Here is a 16,682-nt window from a genome sequence, read left to right as displayed (position 1 = left end):
AACGTGGACCCGCCTAATGGAGCATCTTCGCCGGTTAGAAACATTTAGGCTGGCCTGCCTATGATCCATCCTGGGTTTAACCCACAGGCTGGATTGTGTGAGGAGCTCACAAATTCTTGAAAGATCTGGGCAAAGTCCGCGAGCGCTCACACCGCTCCTCATACATGACGGCGTTAACTATTATTATTCATCATCGAGGTGTTTGGGTTTAGATCACATTATCCACTATACACTACACTATACACTACACGATACACTACACTATACACTACTATACACTACACGATGCACTACACTATACACTACACTATACACTGCACTATACACTACACTATACACTGCACTATACACTACACTATACACTACACTATACACTACTATACACTACACTATACACTACAATACACTACACTATACACTACTATACACTACACTATACACTACTATACACTACACTATACACGATACACTACACTATACACTACTATACACTACACTATACACTACACGATACACTACTATACACTATACACCACACTATACACTACACACTACACTATACACTGCACTATACATTATACACGCAATATAACCCAGACAAACCCTCTATCATGGAGAGAGAGTGTGTATATTTATTGTTGTTAATGAAAACACTGAAATTCGACTCGTTCCTAGGGTGGCGGATCCCGCCGGCGAGCCGGAGCCCACGGCAGCTCCTCCCACGGCACCTCCTCCCACGGCACCTCCTCCCACAGCAGCAGCTCCCGCAGCAGCAGCTCCCACAGCTCCTCCCGCAGCAGCAGCGATGTCGCCGCGGGAATTGCATCAACTCCGTGACGAGTTGCGGGAGCTTCAGAGGGAGCTGGGGGGGGCGACGCCGAGACCCGACCAGGAGCCCCCAGGGCAGATCGCCGCTGGCGCCGCCGCCGACGGAGGCACCGGCCGCACGTCTTGGCTCTAGCGCGAGCGAGTTTCACCCTCGACGCCGCCGCGTTACCGGCCAATCGATTTTTGCCACCCCACGTTCCATTTACTCGCCCCCCCCCCCCCCCCCCAATGCACCGCCGCAGTTTTCACCGTCTCTTTTCTTGACGTTCTTCCGTCGTCAAGGTACAATCGGAGGCGACCGTCTGTGCCTTTTGTAAAGATTCTAGCGGCAGAGCGCCGGCACCCCGCTCACGCGGCACACGCGACGGTGTGGGGCGGCACGTCGGCTCCCAGCCTCGTAGCTCGGGGGATTCAGCTCTGCTGGGTTTGTAGCCCAGAGTGTTGGGAGCAGAGGTCGCTAACGGGGTTTGATTCCTTACCCGTACCCGGCCGCACCAGGGTCGCAAACGGGTATCTGTGTGTGTGTGTCTTTGTGTATCTGTGTGTGTGTCTCTGTGTGTGTGTATCTGTGTGTCTGTGTCTGTGTGTTTCTGTGTATGTGTGTCTGTGTGTATCTGTGTGTGTGTCTGTGTGTATCTGTGTGTGTGTCTGTGTATCTGTGTGTGTGTGTCTGTGTGTATCTGTGTGTGTCTGGGTGTGTCTGTGTGTGTCTGTGTGTATCTGTGTGTGTGTGTCTGTGTGTATCTGTGTCTGTGTGTATGTGTGGTGCATCAGCCAGTCATCTCAGTCATCTCGGTCAGTCGACCCGTGGCACCTGCTGGGTCTGTCCCGTGACCTCCTCAAGGTGCACTTGGCCTGGCACAAGCGTCGTGGTGACGTCACCGCCACTTAGTGGCGAATGGCGGTTGTTGTATCTGTGAGTGTGTGTCTGTGTGTCTGTGTGTATTTGTGTGTATCTGTGTGTGTGTGTGTCTGTGTGTGTCTGTGTGTATCTGTGTGTGTGTGTCTTTGTGTATCTGTGTGTATCTGTGTGTGTCTGTGTGTATCTGTGTGTGTGTCTGTGTATCTGTGTGTGTGTGTCTGTGTGTATCTGTGTGTGTGTGTCTGTGTGTGTCTGTGTGTATTTGTGTGTGTGTGTCTGTGTGTATCTGTGTGTTGGTCAGTCGACCCGTGGTACCTGCTGGGTCTGCCCCGTGACCTCCTGCCAGCGGGCGTTCGACACGTCACGTGGCCTCAAGGTGCACTTGGCCTGGCACAAGCGTCGTGGTGACGTCACCGCCACTTAGTGGCGAATGGCGGTTGTTGTTGTTGTATCTGTGTGTGGGTGTGTCTGTATTTGTGTGTGTGTATCTGTGTGTGTGTGTCTGTTTGTATCTGTGTGTGTGTCTGTGTGTATCTGTGTGTGTCTGTGTATCTGTGTGTGTGTGTCTGTGTGTATCTGTGTGTGTCTGGGTGTATCTGTGTGTGTCTGTGTGTATCTGTGTGTGTGTGTCTGTGTGTATCTGTGTCTGTGTGTATGTGTGGTGCATCAGCCAGTCATCTCGGTCATCTCGGTCAGTCGACCCGTGGCACCTGCTGGGTCTGCCCCGTGACCTCCTGCCAGCAGGCGTTCGACACTTCACGTGGCCTCAAGGTGCACTTGGCCTGGCACAAGCGTCGTGGTGACGTCACCGCCACTTAGTGGCGAACGGCGGTTGTTGTTGTATCTGTGTGTGGGTGTGTCTGTATTTGTGTGTGTGTATCTGTGTGTGTGTGTCTGTTTGTATCTGTGTGTGTGTCTGTGTGTATCTGTGTGTGTCTGTGTGTATCTGTGTGTATATGTGTGTGTGTCTGTGTGTATCTGTGTCTGTGTGTATGTGTGGTGCATCAGCCAGTCATCTCGGTCATCTCGGTCAGTCGACCCGTGGCACCTGCTGGGTCTGCCCCGTGACCTCCTGCCAGCGGGCGTTCGACACGTCACGTGGCCTCAAGGTGCATTTGGCCTGGCACAAGCGTCGTGGTGACGTCACCGCCACTTAGTGGCGAATGGCGGTTGTTGTATCTGTGTGTGGGTGTGTCTGTATTTGTGTGTGTGTATCTGTGTGTGTGTATCTGTGTGTCTGTGTGTATCTGTGTGTGTCTGTGTGTGTATCTGTGTGTCTGTGTGTGTGTGGGGAGCGGTGGTGCAGTGGTTAGCGTTACCTGCGCTACGAACCCGGCAACCCGAGTTCGATTCCCGCTCACGGCCAACACCCGGTGACGGTTATTTTAACCGGTCCCGGTCCTGGGCCTCCCCTAGGTTGACTCAGCCTCCCACCCCCTCGTGTACCGTTCCGGCCTTCACAGGTGCTCGCTAACAGCACTCGCCCCTACAGTCTGTTAAGGCTACACGGGGGATCTTTGTCTTTGTGCGTCTGTTCGTGTATGCTGCGTCAGGAGAGCACTTCCTGTCACCGAGATGCCACGAGCAGCAGCAGCGGCGTCGGCAGCAGCTGCGCGTGCGCTCGCTGTGGCACCAGTGGCAGATGTGCCAGCAGTGGCGCCTGTCGCAGCGGTGGTAGCAGAAGCAGTAGTAGCAGAAGCAGTAGTAGTAGGGGTAGTGGCGGTAGTAGCAGTAGTAGTAGTAGGGGTAGTGGCGGTAGTAGTAGTAGGGGTAGTAGCAGAAGCAGTAGTAGTAGGGGTAGTGGCGGTAGTAGCAGAAGCAGTAGTAGCAGAAGTAGTAGTAGGGGTAGTGGCGGTAGTAGCAGTAGTAGTACAGTGATACCTCGGTTCACGAACTTAATTCGTGAAATGACTCTGGTCGTGAACCGAATTGGTCGTGAACCGAGGCACATTTTCCCATAGGGTTCAATGTAAATCCGGTTAATCCGTTCTGACCTTTTTTTTTGGTTTTTGAAGCACAAAAATATGAAACAAATGACAATACACATTACTGTAGTACTGTACAGTATAGTAATGTATAAAGAGAGAACACTAACCTTGCTTGAGATGACCTCTGGCATGGAGGAAGGCAGGTGGGAGGCGGGTGGGAGGCGGTTATTGTTTGGAGGGAGAGTCCCCCTCCATAAGGACATCAGAGGGATCTCCTTCAGGGGTTTCCTCTCTCCATCGCTCGGGGTTTTTTTTATTTTTAGGTGAAGAGGGATGACTGTCACAGCTGGCGCATGTGTGCCTCTCCGCTCATTCCGGGGTGCGTGCGCGTGCATGCGCGTGCGTGCGTCCGCGCGCGTGCGTGTAGCCTGCGCGTGAAGGGCAGAAGAGGCGGGCGCACCACGTGTCGCGAGCCCCCGAGGAGGAGGAGGCGGGTACTCCCTCGGCTGATTTTGCATTGCTCGCTCCCGTTCCAATAAATCACGACCACGTGACAGCCTGGAATTAGCATAAAAATGGGCGCGGCTCCTGTTCGTGAACCGAAGCGGAGTTCGTGAACCGAAGCATATTTTTATGAAATTTTCTGGTCGTGAACCGAGTTGTTCGTGAACCGAAGCGTTCGTGAACCGAGGTATCACTGTAGTAGGGGTAGTCGCGGTAGTAGCAGAAGCAGTAGTAGCAGAAGCAGTAGTAGTAGGGGTAGTGGCGGTAGTAGCAGAAGCAGTAGTAGCAGAAGTAGTAATAGGGGTAGTGGCGGTAGTAGCAGTAGTAGTAGGGGTAGTAGCAGTAGTAGCAGAAGCAGTAGTAGTAGTAGGGGTAGTGGCGGTAGTAGCAGTCCGCTCGGCGGACGCTGGCGTTCTCCTCTTGAATCTTGACTTGAAGCTTTCGTGGCTTGCAGGGATTTATGGGTCTGTCGGTCAGGTGGCGTGGGTAGGTTCAAGAAAATAACAAAAAACTACGACGTTTCGATCGCAACACAAGCGGTCGTCATCAGTGTTGCGATCGAAACGTCACGGGTTTTTGTTATTTGCTTTGAACCTACACACGTGATGTTACCGACAGACCCCAAAGAATATGTTCTCTTCTTAACTTCGCTTGTTGATGTTGATGAAGATGTCGATGGTGCTGTTGTTGATTTTGTCGTTGATGTTTATGATGTTGTTATTGATTTTGATGTTGTTGAGGATGTTGATTTTGTTGTTAAAGATGTTGATGTCGTTCGACCGGTGGCTATGGGAACAATTACCCTAGGGGAGGCTAATTGACCCAACCCAGCCAAGGTGCGGGTCTGGACTCTGGCTTCCTCGGAACTCGCCCTCACAAGGACGTAGAGCCGGGAGTCCCAGAGTCCCACCACTGGCCCTCACAGCGTCCCGGCCCTTACAAGGACAAGCGGGACGAGGGGGTACAGGGTCCTAAGCTGGCTGGCTGGCGGGTCTTGACCTGCGACTGGCCCTGATCGGCCAGGGAGCTGCCCTTTTATGCCTCGTGCCCAACGAGGGTTGGGGTTGTGTGCGCCCCCAGGTATCCCACAGAGCACACACAGCCCCCCTGTCGGTGGCACCAAGGGGCTTAAGCATCTGGGGTGCCTGGGATCCTAGCGCCTGGCGCCAAGGGGCTTCTCTGCCTAGGGTCCCAGAGCCCCCAGCAGCCCCTCCCCTCTTGGGCTGGCACAGTAGCCCCTCTCATGGCACTGCACCTGTAGTATAAATGGGCTGTTCTATGGCGACAGTGGGTGTACTATACACAAAGGCTCACTAGAGGGCACATTCCAGATGTGACGGAGCACGTGGCCCAGAAGGGGATGGCCACGTGATGTGGACCCAGAGTGTGACTGACGGGGGGGAGGGGGGGGGGGTGCGGAGTCCCCCCGTGGTTCTTCAACCGCGGGAAAGAAGTCGTCCACTTCCATCTTCGCTTTTCAGCCTCCGTACGCGTCGCCTGTTCCCGTCCCACCGTAGCGAAGGGGTTCCGCTCAAGCGGCGAGGTGGTTAGGGCCGGCGGCCACCACCTTACGTGGTTAGCCCGCGATGAGCGCAGTCGCTCGCAATGTGCTTGGTTCACCTGGGAACGTTGAATAGTGTTGGTTGTGTGAGAGATTAAAACTTGCTGCCTCCCAGTCTTGGCGTGCCCCTGATGAGAACCGACTGCATGTGCGTTGATGTGTGGTAATGGGATGTTGTGGGCGGATGTTTTTTTTTATCTGTACAAGGGAGATCGTTTAAACGCAGTTTTTTGTGTACATCTGGTGCATAATGGTTGAATGATAGCTTTCAAACACTACGCAAAATTCATGCAGAACTGCTGTGATCCGCTGTGACACGGGGGAACACCAATATAGCTGCTGATCTTATTATCTGTGGGGCCATCTGCGAATCTTTACCTTCCAGCTAAAAGGAGCAAAATGACAGATAACCTCGCCAATAAGAGGATGAGAATACCGCGTGACTCTTCTTATCCGCGAGATATCTAAACGTGATTTCCCAATTTTATTTTATACTTTTCAGAAAAACAATATATACAACACCGTGTCACCTGATGTTCAGATTTGGCCACAGCTGTTCACAAACCGCATAGCCAAAATCTTAAATGCCGTTTGTTTCGTCAATATAAATGGGAGCCGGCTGTTATGGTATAATAACGACGTGCGCCCGCTAAACTCAGGCCCTCCGATCCACCGATGGAGTGAGGAAATTTAACGAAAAAATGAAAACAGAAACTCACGCAAATTAAGAAGTTAGCTAAAGAAACAAAAAAATGTGGGTTTCTGTAAATCAAACATCCCCCCCGACTCGTGCATTTATACGTTGGCCCAATACGAAAGCCACGATGCCACAAAAAACGCATTTTAATGAGATTGAACTCTCAATCAGAGGTCGCAACCGGGTACCCGATTGCCGTACCCTACCCGATACCCGGCTACCCGTACCCGGCCGGGTACGGGTAGCCGTTTGCGACCCTGGTGCGGCCGGGTACGGGTAGGCCGTGAGTCACTGGTGAGTCACCGTTTGTCACTCATTTACCAACGACTCGTCTCTTCTCACAATTCAAGTTCCTATAATCAACCCACCCGCGCCTGCAACATGGCTTCATCCCAGAGGTCGCAATCGGGTACCCGTACCCTACCCGATACCCGGCCGGGTACAGGTATCGGGTAAGGAATCAAACCCCGTTTGCAACCTCTGCTCTCAGTACTCTGGGTTACAAACCCAGCAGAGCTGAATCCCCCGAGCTACGAGGCTGAGTGCCGACGTGCCCCCCACACCGTCGCGTGCGCCGCGTGAGCGGGGTGCCCGCGCTCCGCCGCTCGGATCTTCACAAAGAGCACAGAGGGTCGCCGCGAGGGTGACACTCGCTCGCGCTAAACCCAAGCCGTGCGGCCGGTGCCGCCGCCGGCGCTCTGCCCGGGGGGCTCCTGGCGGGGCCTCGGCGTCGCCCTCAGCTCCGTCTGAAGTTCCCGCAACTCGTCACGGAGCTGACGCAATTCCCGCGGCGACATCATCGCTGCTGCTGCTGCGGGAACTGCCGTGGGGGGGTCCGGCTCGCCGGGATCTGCCACCCTAGAAACGAGTCGAATTTCAAGAGGAGTGTTTTCATTAACAACAATAAATATACACTCTCCATGATAGAGGATTTGTATGGGTTATATTGCGTGTATAATGTATAGTGCAATGTATAGTGTAGTGTGTAGTGTAGTAGTGTATAGTGTATAGTGTGTCGTGTATAGTGTGTCGTGTATAGTGTAGTGTATAGTGTATAGTGTGTCGTGTATAGTGTGTCGTGTATAGTGTAGTGTAGTGTATAGTGTGTAGTGTATAGTGTAGTGTATAGTGTAGTAGTGTATAGTGTATAATGTAGTAGTGTGTAGTGTATAGTGTAGTGTATAGTGTAGTAGTGTATAGTGTAGTAGTGTATAGTGTGTAGTGTATAGTGGATAATGCGATCTAAACCCAAAAACCTTGATTATGAATAATAATAGTCAACGTCGTAATGTATGAGGAGCGGTGTGAGCGCTCCTCGCGAAACTCACCCGGTGCCGTTCCCGTCAGAGGAGGCCCCCGCCAGCGAGTGGTAACCCGGGGGCGCCAGCGACACTCGGCGACTGCCCTGGGCCACTGCCACCTTCACCCTGGAAGCCTCCAGCGTCGCGTGGGCCGCCTGTTTGCCCTCCGCGGATCTACATCACACACACACACGTCTATATACATTGCTGTGAACACATCACACTACACTATACACTACACTATAAACTATACACAACATCTATATACATAGTTGGCAACACATACACTACATGATACACTATAAACTATACACAACATCTATATACATAGCGGTTGGGAAGCTGACGGAACCACTCTCATAGCTGTAAACAAATACACTACACTATACACTACACACTACACTATCACATACCTGGCAACACTATACACGACACTGCTACACACCTGGCAACACTATACAACAACAACCGCCATTTGCCACTAAGTGGCGGTGACATCACCACGATGCTTGTGCCAGGCCATGTGCACCTTGAGATCACGAGAAGTGTCGAACGCCCGCTGGCAGGAGGTCACGGGGCAGACCCAGCAGGTGCCACGGGTCGACTGACTGAGATGACCGAGATGACTGGCTGATGCACCACCTGTGCCCCCTACTGTGCCAACTTGCTGTGCTTTAGCCACCCGGCGCTCCGCTCGTTGTTATGAGCGTCGCTCCTCCGCCCTCCGTTGTTGTTGGAGGGCGACTACCTCCAACTGCCCAGTAGCGTCCTTCACGAGCCTCCTCCACTGAGGCCGATCTTGACACCGCTGGTACCAGTCATCGGCAAGTCCTCCTGTACCACATCACTCCATCTCTTCTCTAGCCCATGTCGCGCCCATTTAGTCCCCTCGATCCGGCTGAACAAAAGCTGTTTCGGCATGCAGTGGCTGGGCATGCGGGCTATATGACCAAGCCAATGCAGCCTTACCTGCCGGAGGAGCTCACCGATGGGACTTTGCCCAAGGATTTGTGAGCTCCTCACACAATCCAGCCTGGTTAAACCCAGGATGGATCCTAGGCAGGCCAGCCTAAATGTTTCTAACTGGCAAAGATGCTCCATTAGGGGGGTCCACGTTTCGCAAGCGTAGAGAAGGGAGGGAATGACCGTGGCCGAGAAGAACTGAAGCTTCGTGCGGAGCGACAGACCAGGTAGCTTCCACACAGCGTTAAGGAAACCGATGAAAAGATATTGCCGCTCGACTGATTCGGAGTGAGACCTCTGCTGATAAACTGGAGCCGGTCATAAGCACACTGCCCAGGTATGGGAAGCTCTCCACTCTCCACAACTGCCCCATCACCGATTGGGAGTTGTGGGGGTGGAGTGTCTGATGGTACAAAATACCCAGGCAGGTGCTTAGTTTTGGTGGGGCTGATGGTAAGGACCCACCTCTTAGATGCACACTCCAGTCTCAGCAGCAGCATCTCTAACTCCTCCTCTGAATGAGCAGCTATTACCAAATGATCAGCATATATAACGTGGTTGACCAATAGGGAGCCATCCCTTGATCGCACCCGGGCATCGATCAGCCTCCCATTATATCTGTACGAGATGGAAATTCCCCCGGTACAGCTGCTGAAGACTTCACGAACCACGTGGTCAAAATTGATGTTAAATAATGTGGGGGCCAGAGGACATCCATGTGGCAACCCAAGGTGTACAGGGAATGGCTCTGACTCCCGGCCATGTAGTTTTACCTGGGCCCGCTCACCATTATGAAGGTCCTTAATGATCGTGAGCAGAGGGTCAGGGACTCCGAAAGCATGAAGAAGAACCCAGAGCACAGGCCTACTGATGGTATCATAGGCCTTGACCAGTTCAATAAAGCAGAGATGTAGGTCTTGTTAGAATTCCCTACTCCTCTGCTGTAGCAGACGGACAGAAAATATGGCATCTGTGCAGGACCGCCCTTTCCTGAAACCGCATTGGGGCTCCGCAAGCCTCTCCTCAGCGTGCCTGGCAAGGCGATGTTGAATAATCCTTGCCAGGACCTTTCCAGGCACACTGAGGAGTGAGATGCCCCTGTAGTTGTTACAATCTGTGCGGTCCCCCTTCTTAAAGAGGGGGACCACCAGGGCATCCTTCCAATCCTGCGGAACCCGTCCAGTGGTCCAGACTGTTGTTGTTATGATGTCATATAAGGCAGTCTGTGCACAAACGCCACCCTCCCTCAGCATTTCGGTTGGGAGATCATCTCTGCCCGGTGCCTTTTCTGGTCTCAGACTCCGGATCACCTTCAGTACTTCCTCAACAGCTGGCACCTCAGCCAGCCACTCACAGGGGGTGACTTCTTCCAATATTTGAGGCACCGCAGCCTCAGCAGGGTCATCCCCACTTTGTGTCATGATGTTTTCCTGGCTGAGGGATTTTCCCTCCCCCAGGACCTTACATAAATGCTCAGCAAATCTGCAAACCTGTTCCTGGGGGTCGGAGATTGGATCACCGTTTTTTCCCCTTATGGTAATCAGTGTGGCGCTGCAGGTTAATTTTTTGTTGGAGTTAAATAGTGATTTGTGATCGCGGGCCACTGAGGCAGACTCCATCTCCTCAGCAACCCGTGACCACCACCCATCCTTGCAGCGCCTTATGGCTCTCCGAACCTCCGAGCGAAGGCTGTGGTAAGCCTCCTCATTCTCTGATGTGGGATGCTGTAGCCGATGAGAGTGGGCCTGTCGATTTTTCTCAACTATCCTGAACACCTCCTCTGTCAGCCAGGGTCTCTGGGGAGGTCTTGACCGCGTACCCAAAGCAGCCATTGCAGCTGCATGAGTCACAGTCCTAAATTTTGCCCATTTACCCTCGACATCAGAAAGAGTGGGGGACGATGCCAACTTTCATCAACTAACTGAGACCAGGCCACTTTAGGTTGGAATGGGGTCCTGGGTGTGCACCCAACCACCAGAGTGGAAGAATGGCAGGCGCATCTTACAGATGACTAGTCGATAGTCAGAGGACAGATCAGCTCCACGGTAGGTCCTGGTGTCAAGGACATGGGCTCGCATCCGCTGGTCCGTCACTATGTAGTCCAGCGGATGTTCTTGCTTGGGCCCGGCATGCATCCATGATGTTGTGTGGATGCGCCGATGCCGGAAGAGCGTGTTGGTAATTACAAGCCCATGGGCTGCACAAAAATCTAGCAGCCTCCTACCAGTGTTATTGAGCTGATCTGACCCATGCCCTCCAATCACTCCAGACCAGGTGCCAGTATCATGACCAACTCGGGCATTCAAGTCACCCAACAAGATGACTCTATCCCGAGTGGCCACTTTAGCCAGCACCTGTGACAGGAGGTCATAGAAGGCATCTGGCTCAGCGGCTTTGCCTGCATCCCTCCACGGATGTTCGTCGTCGGTGGGGGCATAGGTAACCACGACCACCACGGTTGATGGGAAAGCGAGCCCAATGTAGCCTAGGGCTTACAGCTTCCCACTCTTCACCGTCCCGCTCCCACGCCCCTTTCATTCTTTTGTTCAGAAGAAGAGCCACACCCTGTTGTTTGGCAGTCTCCCGCCCCGAATAGAGGACTGTCCACCCCTCATGGTGGCAGGAGCCAGAACCGGTCCACCGGACCTCCTGAATGCCACAGAGATCCAGGCGGTACCGGTCCAGCTCCCGACAGAGGAGTGGCAGCCTCTCCTCCGCAGTGAGCGTTCGAACATTCTACGTAGCCACACGAAGTGGTTTTTCGTTGTTTCTGGAGGAACCCCGAGGGTAAAGATTCAATCTCCTGGCTCCGCCAATTGGGGTTTGGCCAGGAGACGTCATAGACGCCTGTCCCCCCGGGGCCTCCGGCACAAGCTTATTAGTTACATATTTAATTTGTGGTGCGCCCCCCCTCCCTCCGCGTAGCCGACCGTGGCCAACCGCTTAGCTGGCGAGGCCCCCCACCTGCTCTGCAGCCAGCGCCTCCCGCTCAGCGAGTCGTGGAGGGCTCCCAGCCCCAAGTAGCAAATCTCGGTCAGTTCCAGCAGGAGGCTGAGACAGGCGACCGTGTACATGACCAAAGGAAGATGGTCTTCTCCGTGGGGCGCGACACGAAGCAGTCGACACGATGTGGGCAGGGGTCGCGGACGCACTGAAAGCGTGGGGCCACCTCAAAGCCGTAGAGCAGGTATTGCCCCAGCAGGAAGCCAATCTCAGCCAGCGTGCGGGCGAGTAGCTGGAGGGTGTAGGCTACCATCAGGCCGTCAGTCTTGATCCTCCACCGCTCGTTGCCTTGCCGTCGCTTCTCCTTGCCGTCTTCTTCATCCTCCTCTACCTCCTTTTCCACCTCCTCTTCCACCTCCTCCTCATTCTCCGTGCATTCAACCATGCGGTCGGAGCCGCCGGTTCGCTTGGTTCGTTCGTCTCGCTCGTACTCGATCCTACCACGACAGAGAGCGGCGTCAAGGGGACCAAATCGACGGTGCAACCAAATACAAAACATTTTTAAAACAATTTCAAACTGTGAGAAGCCATTCAAATTTCCACCGTAGCCCCCCCCCCCCCCCCCCCCCCCACTGTGAAAACTCCTTCCGGGGACCTGCGGACCTGGTGATGCGATGTACAGCGAATCCGAGGTACAGGATGGTGGGCGTGGCAACGACGATGATCTGGAACACCCAAAAGCGGACATGGGAGAGCGCAGCCGGGCTGCGCCGTGTTGCACGTGAACTGGCCCTGCTCATCGTAGTAGATCGACTCTCCGGCGACCGTCGTGAGAACGATGCGGAAGATGAGGAAGGTGGTGATCCACAGCTTGCTCAGGAATGTGGAGTGTCGGTGAACCTCATCCAGCAGCTGCGTCAGGTAGCCCCAGCTCATCGTGATCGCCGGTCAGAAGCAGCGACGCCGCTGCGGGGAAACATTCACCCGAGTTTGTACGGGCACTACTGTACTTATACACATTCAACTTCAGGACTTTTAGAGATAATTAAAAGACCTGTCCCATTTGTCCAGTTGCCCGTTTGGAACAAGTCGTAAGTTCAACCTCCACGCACAATAGATGACAGTGGTGGCATCTACATCTATAGAACGTGAAGAACCAGTGGCATCTACATCTATAGAACGTGAAGAACCAGTGGCATCTACATCTACAGAACGTGAAGAACCAGTGGCATCTACATCTATAGAACGTGAAGAACCAGTGGCATCTACATCTACAGAACGTGAAGAACCAGTGGCATCTACATCTATAGAACGTGAAGAACCAGTGGCATCTACATCTATAGAACGTGAAGAACCAGTGGCATCTACATCTATAGAACGTGAAGAACCAGTGGCATCTACATCTACAGAACGTGAAGAACCAGTGGCATCTACATCTACAGAACGTGAAGAACCAGTGGCATCTACATCTACAGAACGTGAAGAACCAGTGGCATCTACATCTACAGAACGTGAAGAACCAGTGGCATCTACATCTACAGAACGTGAAGAACCAGTGGCATATACATCTGCAGAACGTGAAGAACCAATGGCATCTACATCTACAGAACGTGAAGAACCAGTGGCATATACATCTGCAGAACGTGAAGAACCAGTTGCATCTACATCTACAGAACGTGAAGAACCAGTGGCATCTACATCTACAGAACGTGAAGAACCAATGACATCTACATCTACAGAACGTGAAGAACCAGTGGCATCTACATCTACAGAACGTGAAGAACCAGTTGCATCTACATCTACAGAACGTGAAGAACCAGTGGCATCTACGTCTACATGAGATTATACGACTTTTAAGGCTATTCTCTGTGTGTGGTGTACATGCCGTAGACCACGTTTGGATCGACAAGAGTCAAGTTGGACTTACACACAGAACCTCTGGAACCTAACTCGTTCGTAAGTCGAAGAGTCCCTGTACCAGAGTGAGCTCGCTTTCTCCCTCGCTATAAATGTTCCGCATAAGCCACGACTTGGTGTGTGGCTCTACCAGGGGTGGTGGCAAGCAGGTCGCTTCTGCAAAGAGCTACACAGCAGCCCAGTGAGGGGCTGACACCTTGGTAACGTAAGTTGAGTTCGCTCAGCGTTGTGTCCACACGCTCACAACAACAACAGCCATTCGGCAGTCAACCCAAGGCACCTACCATGGGTTGGCTGACAGATGGCTGGCCGATGCAACAACTGTGCCCCCTACTGTGAATACTCGCTGCACTTTAAACGCCCGGCGCTCCGCTCGTTGTTGTGAGCGTCGCTCCTCTGCCCTCCGTTGTTGCTGGAGGGCGACTGCCTCCAACTGATTCTAGATTTGAAGCTTTCGTGACTGCAAGGATTCATACTCTTAGGTTATTTCGGTAAAATCACGTAGGTAAAAATATTAATCAAATATTAAAAAAATTGAAATAAAATAATAAATCACGACTTTTAGGAGGCAACACAAGTTTCCGTCATCAGATGGGACCGTCACAGCTAAATTTACTGTATCAAGTGAGGAAAAATCCAAGAAACAAGCTCTTAAATACAAGTTAAGGGGGAGGGGGGGGGGGCTTATCTGAATGTGGTAGCCAGGAGGGAATGGCACGGTGGGGGGGGGGGGCTACAATAGAACAATTGGTGCACGTTGACTCGGGGTTGCGGCCGGTGTTGGCTGACAATCCAAATACAAAAAAATGTACCCGTAAAAACAAAGTTTTTCACTATAAATCTTTATATGCGTGGCATTGGGGCGGCTAGAGTCCTCTCGTCCTCTGGCTTGAGATGGCTGCCACCTATGGGTCAGATGATTGTCTGGCAGCATTAAATAATTTGTAATTAAATATTTGAAACAATTTCCCGTAACAGTGTAAAATTTTGGAATTTTTTTTCTCACGAAAATGCATTGTCACGCACAACGAGTCTGTGTGCAAAATGTCAGCTCGATTGGATCACGGGAAGTGGGTTAAAAAACGACCGAAAGATTTGCACGGTCCTAAGCAAGCAAGCGAACTTAATATAAAGGATTTAAAAAGGCAGTACTGTTAAACGCGGGGGATGTCAACACTCGGAAAGTAGAATAGTACCTGTCAAATAAGATGGTACAAATATGTGTAGTTAAATATTTTACCGTGATGATGAGTACAAACTGAGTAATCATTGGAAAGATGTTATTAACCATGTAAAACACAGTCACTCACCCACCCACTCACTGTCACTCACCAACCAACTCAGCCACTCATCCCCTCACTCACTCACTCACCCACCCACCCACTCACCCACCCACTCACCCACCAACTCACCCACCCACTCACCCACTCACCCACCAACTCATCCACTCACTCACCCACCCACTCACCCACCCAATCACTCAGTCACTCTCCCATCCACTCAGTCACTCACCCACCAGTCACTCACCCACGAACTCACCCACCCACAACCCACTCACCCACTTCCGACTCACCCACCCACCCACTCACTCGGCCACTCACCCACCCACTCATTCACTCACCCACCCACCCACTCAGTCACCCTACATTATAGACTGTATCTGTGTGTACAGTCTACATTATAGACTGTATATGTGTAGACTGTATCTGTGTATAATCTACATTTAGACTGTATATGTATGTACACAGTCTACATAATAGACTGTATCTCTGTGTACACATTCTACATTATAGACTGTATCTCTGTGTACACAGTCTACATTATAGACGGTATCTGTGTACACATTCTACATTATAGACTGTATCTGTGTACACAGTCTACATTATAAAAAACTCTAACCTACCTGTTAGAGTTTCGAACAGACAACAGCAGCAAGGGGAGACAAAGACGGCAGCGGCTGCGTGGGAGACAGAGCGCAGAGAGAGAGAGGAGGGGGAGGAGGAGGGGGAGGGGGGTGGTGGGGTCAGACCTCTGTAGGAGCGCAGGAGACGTCCCTGACGATCCGCTGTGAGAGGCCGCAGCGAGTGCAGAGACTTGAGCAGCAGCAGCAGCACCTGGCAAAGACGCCGCCTGTGCGCCCCTCCCCCCTCACCCCTCGCCTCGTCTCCATTCACCTGCAGCCCCCCCCGCCCCCCCTTCCTCGCCCTCCCCCCTCCGGCCCCTCCCCTCCCTCATGCCCCCCCCCCTCACTTCCGGCTCATCATCCCCCCCCCTCACTTCCGGCTCATCATCCCCCCCCCTCACTTCCGGCTCATCATCCCCCCCCTCACTTCCGGCTCATCATCCCCCCCTCACTTCCGGCTCATCATCCCCCCCCCTCACTTCCGGCTCATCATCCCCCCCCCCTCACTTCCGGCTCATCATCCCCCCCCCCTCACTTCCGGCTCATCATCCCCCCCCCCTCACTTCCGGCTCATCATCCCCCCCCCCCCTCACTTCCGGCTCATCATCCCCCCCCCCCCTCACTTCCGGCTCATCATTCCCCCCCCCTCACTTCCGGCTCATCATCCCCCCCCCTCACTTCCGGCTCATCATCCCCCCCCCCTCACTTCCGGCTCATCATCCCCCCCCCCCTCACTTCCGGCTCATCATCCCCCCCCCCTCACGTCCGGCTCATCATCCCCCCCCCCTCACTTCCGGCTCATCATCCCCCCCCACTCACTTCCGGCTCATCCCCCCCCCCCTCACTTCCGGCTCATCATCCCCCCCCCCTCACTTCCGGCTCATCATCCCCCCCCCCCTCACTTCTGGCTCACCCCCCCCCCCTCACTTCCGGCTCATCATCCCCCCCCCCCTCACTTCCGGCTCATCATCCCCCCCCCCCTCACTTCCGGCTCATCATCCCCCCCCCCTCACTCCGGCTCATCATCCCCCCCCCCCTCACTTCCGGCTCATCATCCCCCCCCCCCTCACTTCCGGCTCATCATCCCCCCCCCCCTCACTTCCGGCTCATCATCCCCCCCCCCTCACTTCCGGCTCATCATCCCCCCCCCCCTCACTTCCGGCTCATCATCCCCCCCCCCTCACTTCCGGCTCATCATTCCCCCCCCCTCACTTCCGGCTCATCATCCCCCCCCTCACTTCCGGCTCATCATCCCCCCCCCCTCACTTCCGGCTC

General features: G+C 53.4%; 1 pseudogene; it reads right to left on the bottom strand.

The window, feature by feature from the left end:
- Positions 1-6,980: 6,980 nt before the first annotated feature.
- Positions 6,981-15,685, bottom strand: LOC133362438 (gap junction gamma-1 protein-like; annotated as a pseudogene).
- Positions 15,686-16,682: the final 997 nt, after the last annotated feature.

The sequence above is a fragment of the Lethenteron reissneri genome, unplaced genomic scaffold (genome assembly GCF_015708825.2).
Source record: "Lethenteron reissneri isolate LAM-NWPU_2019-01 unplaced genomic scaffold, ASM1570882v1 scaffold_1478, whole genome shotgun sequence".
Taxonomy (NCBI): domain Eukaryota; kingdom Metazoa; phylum Chordata; class Hyperoartia; order Petromyzontiformes; family Petromyzontidae; genus Lethenteron; species Lethenteron reissneri.
Note: the sequence above shows the minus strand (reverse complement) of the source record. Positions and strands in the feature narration are given on the sequence as shown.